Genomic DNA, 6854 nt, shown 5'->3' on the forward strand with positions numbered 1-6854 from the left:
AGGCTATGAGAGGCAGGTATCCAGACTTGCTGCCATCCAGCGAAGTTGGCAAAACCTCCTGACTGCTGTCCAGGGCGGTTGGTGGTGGTCAGGGGAGCCCGGTGGGAATTGCTGGGTTCAGAGCTGCCTGCTGCAGGGAATACAGCCCAGACACAGCAAGGAGAGGGATGAATTTGCCTCCAGAGGTTAAAAATCTTGTGTTCTCCCGGGTCAAGCAGCCCCTCGGAGCGGACCACGGGGTGTTTTTGCGAGGAGCTGGCGAGCTTTCGGCAGGGAAGGGCTGGTGGCTGTAGCTCATAAACACCGTCGGTTAAGGATGGGGGATGGCTTCCCCGGACACTCTGCTCGTTGAAATTGCCACTAATAGTGGTACATTACATATGACTAATCAGGGGCAATTAAGGCCTAATTACTCTTTCTCTCTTGCGCTCGCTGCAATTGCTCACGCTGCTACGAATGAGCGGAGGGCGGGCAGGCGAATGTGCCATTTGGATTTCCTATCATTTCGCACCCTGTTTGATCTGATGCAAGATGGGGAAGGCAGTAAAGAATCAAATCAGAAAAACCTTTAAACCTCACAGATTATGAGAGGATATATCACTCAAAATGCAGCATTTCCCAGATTCTCAGGTAAACTGGTATCAGCCTGTCTGACTTGAATCCCAAAGACGTACAGGCTGCACAGGCACGTGTCTGTGACTTGACACCACAGGGAGTTTTAAATGAATATTTAGTAAATGTAGCTTTCAATAGATATTTCCAGAAATCAGAAACATTTGGGGGTTTTATCTTCAACAATCATTGTCTATTCTATTCCATAACAAATATGAGTGATTACTTTAGGAGATAAAACGTGCATTTTTTTTTTTTTTTAAAAAAAGATCATAGGGAGTGATAAGAAATAAATTACACAAACAATGAGAAAACCAAAAAGAGAAGGGATGCTCTACAAGAAACACAATAGATACCTTGATATCGTATCACTTTGGAAAAAAAAAAGGGGGGATAAATTAAGCACTTCCTTCTGTAAGTAAGTTTTAAAGTAATCTGATTACAACAGCTCCCACTAGCACCATTCCATGGCAACAAAGAATAAAATCAATAATGAACATCAACATTTCCATTTTGTTTAGTGGTTTTGTAACTCAGCCACAAGAATCTGCTTTTCACTTCTGGCTTGACCAAGGGAGAGCCACAAGTAACCCAGCTAGAACTTCTCCAATTGACATATGCAGGAATTACTCATTTATTGATTAACAAAGAACAACATGGCTTCAAAGGTGATACTGTGGTGTAATTATTTTGGAGAAAGTATAAAGCTTTTAGGACTTAAGGCCTGATTTGACTGGTGCTGCTGGAGCATTTGATAGAATTTAGTAGTTAATGGTCATCTAACATCAGGATGCTGTTGTCTTAATCTATTCTTGAATACTAAACTCTCAAAATAAAGGCTAATCCTTTTACCCAGTGGTTTAAACAGATAAAATAGAGAGGAATTGGAACTGAAAACCACGGTCCTGCACATCAATGCCACAGTGAACAGACACCAGGATCAAGGGTCATTGTCTAAAGCTTTTCCCACTAGAATTTTCAGTCTCTGCTATAAAATAGTTTCCTTCCACTGAAGTCAAAGTGGTGCAAAACTTGTCTCAAGTCTATACGCAGCATTCCACCTGTCTACACACAAATAAGCTGCCCCTGCAGTAATCCACGCCTTGAATATCCATCGATTTCCATGTCCTCACAGCTGCCCACATCTGGGCGATGGTTTCCTGCATTCCTCTCAGCTGATGGGGCTGGCAGTAGAGGATCACTGCAGCTCATTATAACAATACTAAATATTCCACCCTTGTTTGACAGAAGTCATAACAGAAAAAAAACTAACAGAAAATCCCAAATTTGCCCATGTTGAGGCAGAGCAGCCTGGCCCTGTTTCTCTGTGAACACCTGGAAGTTAGCAGCGATAAGAAATGACTCTTTTGGAAAAAGGTGAGTGGCAAATGCTCCAGCCGGAGAGGCAAAATATGCTAAGCCTACTGTACAGCACCAGCTTCTGTGATATTCCTCTTCAAAGCCTACAAAGTATTTTATTTCAGAAAAGAAGTGGGACAAAAGACTGTAATGTTGCAGTGCTGCAGTTTCATGAAAGAAATAAACATGGGTGAGTGGAAAATTCCTGCCCTTTTCCAAAAGCCCAAGTTCCCGCTAAACACTCAGAGAATCACCTTTGCAATTCGACAGAACTTGCGTGGTGTCCCAGGGGAGCAGCAGGAAAGGCAGGGTGCAGTTTGCAGCTCTTGGCCTGGCTGGGGGGGGGGGGGCCCGTGGCCCCGGCGGTGCTGCCGACCCCCCCCCCGGGGCGCAGCCGCTTACGCTGCGGCCGAAGGACGTGAGCGGCTGGGTGGGCGACGGAGCGCTGCGCTGCCCCGGCCAAACCCAAGGAGTTCTACTCAGCTGGGATTCAAACACCCGGGGCCAACACCGGGAAGCATTAGGCACATTCTTATTTCCTTCAAAATAGCACTGTTGTCTTTTTTTTTTTTTTTTTTTTTTTTTTTTTTTTTAAATACAATGAAAACTTACAGACTTGCTTCAATCTGGCACTGGAGAGCTGTTTTCTTCTCACAAACTGCCATCTGCCATGTTTTCGGATTCAGAGAACGCTTTCTAAGAGGTGCAAAGCAAGTATGAAATCCAAGATCACGGCAGGCTACTGGAACCTGGGCTGAGCTCACCAGAACTGATACGCTGAGGAAGACCAAGTGACAGGAGAGGCTGGGGCTGGCCAGAGCATCACTGTTCTCTGCTCCCACCTCCCTCCTCTGGCACGCACAGATCTCAGGGTGGGATGGCGGTGCTGCAAGCAAGAGCAACAGAAAAGAAAGAGAGATGGATATTTTTCTTACAATAGTTGCAGATTTTCCTAATCCCACGTCCTCTGGACCACCTTGAAGGTTCTCTGACTCCGTCGAGCATGGGCTAAAGCAAGCGCGTTTCATCACACAGAGAAGCCCAAGCTGTCTCACACTGTGGGAGTAAGCAGACCTTTCCGAACCACTAATGAGCAAATAATTCACTTTCAACTACAAATAGACAAGTCTTGTGCAAACTCGCGGAATGATCCTACACTGTACATGAGCCAAAAGCAATAAACGCTCTGCGCTGTGTCTCGACAATAAAGCTAATGTACATGGCTTGCTTCATCAGAGAGCGCCGAGGCTTGTTAGCTCAAGCATCCTTCAGCAGAATTTTGAAAGAGTTGGATTACACTCTATAAAAGCCCTGGCACCGCGTCCGTTAAATGCCATGGCAGTTTTTACACTTACTGCAACTGCTGGAGTAATTTCCTTCTTTGCAAGGCCATACTCTGTAACACAATGCAGCTGGAGAAATCAATATTATCAGTGCTCCATGCCAGCCTGTGTGCTGCTTGGGCTCTTCTGAGAGGCTCAACGGTGGCGTGACCCTCTCCAACCCATGCAGAATATATTTCAAACGTAACAAACTGCCTACCTGGTGAAGCCATGAATTTGCGACAAGAAAACATCAAGGCGGTTCATGCTGGCCAGCTGAATTCCCTAAGTGAGGGATAACAAACAGAGCGATAATGTCAAGAGGAGCTGAGGAGTTGAGCCTAGTAAAATCTTCAGTCCTGGGGCAGAATACAACTGAGACTAATGCCTCAATAAGACTGGCATTTGTTTCTCAAACATGGACACTTTTCAACACGTGGTGTAGGATGGATTATACAGATCACCTCAAGGTTAACGTGGGCATTTGTGAGGAAAGAAGCCTCCTCCGTTTGTAATCCCAGGAACGAACAGATGCAGTCCCTCCGTGCCACAACACGAATCACCTCCCAGTGTCCTTGGGTTTTGCCACATCTCTATTTTTTGGGGAGAGGAACAGAAGGCTTAACAAAGCACTTTTGTCTTGGTTTGTTTTTTTTTTTTCCAAAGGGAAAGTAAGAACTGATGTGTTCACGATAAATGGATATCTGTACAGAAAGCCATTTATTTGGAGATGAAGTATTTCCAGGTTTTAGAAAAAGCCCCTTTTTCCAGATTCATGTCTGCATTTCATGGTTCCCACTCTCTCACCCTTTTACTGTCATTTTCCTCACTGAGAAAAACTGAGGGAGAAAAACAGCATGAAGAAGTAGTTCTACCCAGACTTAAAATAACAGTACATTCAGAAAAGCATTTGTTTTTTGAAGGGCAAGGTTTTTTTCAATTTTCCGATGGGAAAGACAGGGGTTATCTGCAGAAGGTTAAATACTGTTGGTGTGAGCAAACTCTGTGGCTTCACCAGTTTTACTGCTGGTTTTGTGATTGCTTCACCATAGCCAGTTTGGGTTCAAACCCAGACAATTTCAGAATTTAGAAATGTACCAACCGAGGGCTGTTTGGCTCCTTTCAGAGCTTTGAGAGCTGGAGGTCCGAGTCCTGCTGGGCTGCCTGAGCCCCCGGAGAACCCCCCAGGGCTGGAAGCCCACGAGGCGGGTGGGAGAGGAACGAGCTGTGGGTCACCGACCTCGGGGCACCCCCCACGCCGCCGATGTGCAGACCCACTTTCTGCACAGCCACGCGCCTGGTGGTACCGACCCTTTGGCTCCCGCCCGTATCGAAAACGTACAAACCTCCAAAAATTGAGACCTCGCTCGTCGCCGGCCTCCCCGCCACGGGCGCCGGTGGGAGGAGAGGTGATCAGCGCGCGGGGGAGCAATCGGGGGGAACAGATCACAACAGACAGCAATCTGGAGACTGTAAAAATGAATAGTTTGTGTTTCACTGATTTCGATGCGGTCGTATCATTTGTAAATTATATACCCAGCTATTTTTCCAGTTAGCCATTATTCTGTCAGGCGGGCGGCTGCCAATTCCAGCCCCCCTAACCATATGCACGGCTGTAAACCTTGAAAGCAGCTGTCTCCCAAGCAAGCCAGTTCAGGAAGAATAGGGAAACAATTACATAAAAGCAGATTAACTTCTCTTTAACTTCCTTCAAAATATTTCTTCCCCACAGCCTCTGTAATCCCATTTTTTAAGGGAATTTGGTCTCTTATTTGTCATACTTATCAATGTGACTTGAATTTAAAGCTTTATACTTCACATTTCTGCCCATGGACCTGTTGCAATTATAATTCTCAGTCTTTTCAACGGTGGAAATGGCTCTTTGAGCAGTTTTCAGCCTGTGGCACTGATACTTCCCACAAGACAAAGACGGCCAGGGCACGTTCGGTGCGTTTAGTTGAGCAGCTCCGTGGTGGGCAGTGGCAATATTCAGATAGTCTTGCGGTTTTTATTGTTTTCTCTTTTAACTTTGGACTACTTGGATATGTAACTCTCACTTGCCATCTCACAGATGGGCAGGTGAGGCACCGAGCCAGCAGGCTGGGTTTAACCAGGACTGACAAGATGGAATGATGCAGCGTAAGGACATTTCTAACAAATACGATACTTGCAAGGTTTCAAGAAGTGTCATAATTTCTTCTTCAGGAAGCCAGCTGTTTAGAAGAGAGTCCTAAAACAATGCCAAAATGCTTCTGCATTTATCTAGCTTAAATACAATAAACCTAAATGCAATGTACCCTCCCACATCCTCTCCATTCCGCTCGAAAGTCTTTATCTTTTCGTCTGAAAGACAAAATATAGGGAGAACATCTTACCAGGTGCCTAAATGAGTAGGAAGCATCCCTGCGTGGTGGCAGTGCAACCGGGGCACCCCAGCAGGGTCTGGTCACAGCTTGGGCACCCCAGGGCTGCATGAAAGGTCGCACGGCTTTAAATCAGGCGATTGAGAGCTTTGTTTAGAGGATGTCTGACTTTATTCCTATGTTGTGGTGAAGAAGAGGTCAAATGTGAAGGTCAGGAGATGAAGCCCTGGCGTGGGACAGTGGGAGGGTGAAGAGCACACAGAGCCCGGCCTAAAATTAGGGTCCAGCATGGGTGTGCTGGGGGACGCGTTGCTGAGGTCCCAGGGGCCGTGGTTTAGAAAGGTGGAGGGTGCTCAGAGGTGGGCACAAAGGCTGCTCGTAGCTTGTGGCCAACATTTACTTATTCTGCCCTCTATGAAGACCCTCTGCTGTCCTCACCCAGAGAAAGGCCTCGGGGCTTGCAGGAGAGCGGCAATACTGACCTGGCCCTGCCTTCCCTGGACCACGGGCAGCCCGGGCTGCTGCTCCACTGCCAAAATCCCACTGGGAAGGGCTCTGCCCAGCCCGGGCTGCTGCTCCACTGCCAAAATCCCACCGGGAAGGGCTCTGCCCAGCAGAGGAGCCCCGAGGAAGGAGCCGGGCGTCCACCCCGTTTCGCTCTGCCGGGATCAACGCTCCGGGAAAATCGCGTGCAACGTGGGAGGAGAGGAAGACTGGTCCCTTTGGGGAGAGCAAGAGATCAGAGAATTAAAAACTGAATGAGCTCCCTGTGCCTCTGCAATTAAAGGGAACTTGAAAGAGTTGCAATTTGGTGATATCATTAATTTCCTTTTTTCCTCCTCCCTCCTGCTGCAGTTCAGAAGACTCCTTTCAACTGTTTATCGACAGTGTGATGAAAGACCAAGCTGAAGGGACCCTAAGAAAAGGAAAGTTTGAAAAGTTTTCAGCCCTTTCATCAGTTCTTTAAACAATGTTCAGAAAAACATGAGAGAAAGACTGTGTTTGAGAGAAATATTGTAATTAAAGCTGCGTGCAGTAGGCTTTGCTGTCCGAATGTGACTCGAATACTTGCAGCTCTATGTCCTGTGAAGATTTAGTTCGCAATTTTGTCACAAACAAGGCTGTGAAGGAACACATTTATACTTACCCAGTTATTCACTTTATTTGCTAAGGAACTAAATTGCTTTGCTACACTGTG

The 6854-nt window shown here is 46.6% G+C and overlaps 1 long non-coding RNA gene across 1 annotated transcript; it reads right to left on the reverse strand.

Annotated features, from left to right (window-relative positions):
• Positions 1-2544: 2544 nt before the first annotated feature.
• On the reverse strand, positions 2545-6188 carry LOC122154048. Its single transcript, XR_006165975.1, has 5 exons — positions 6139-6188; positions 5669-5832; positions 4640-4763; positions 3514-3578; positions 2545-2857 (listed from the first exon to the last, which is right to left on the reverse strand). It is a non-coding gene; the product is annotated as an uncharacterized LOC122154048 (long non-coding RNA).
• Between the last annotated feature and the right edge of the window lie 666 nt (positions 6189-6854).

Source organism: Tyto alba, unplaced genomic scaffold (assembly GCF_018691265.1).
Source record: "Tyto alba isolate M040663 unplaced genomic scaffold, T.alba_DEE_v4.0 Super-Scaffold_3, whole genome shotgun sequence".
Lineage (NCBI taxonomy): Eukaryota > Metazoa > Chordata > Aves > Strigiformes > Tytonidae > Tyto > Tyto alba.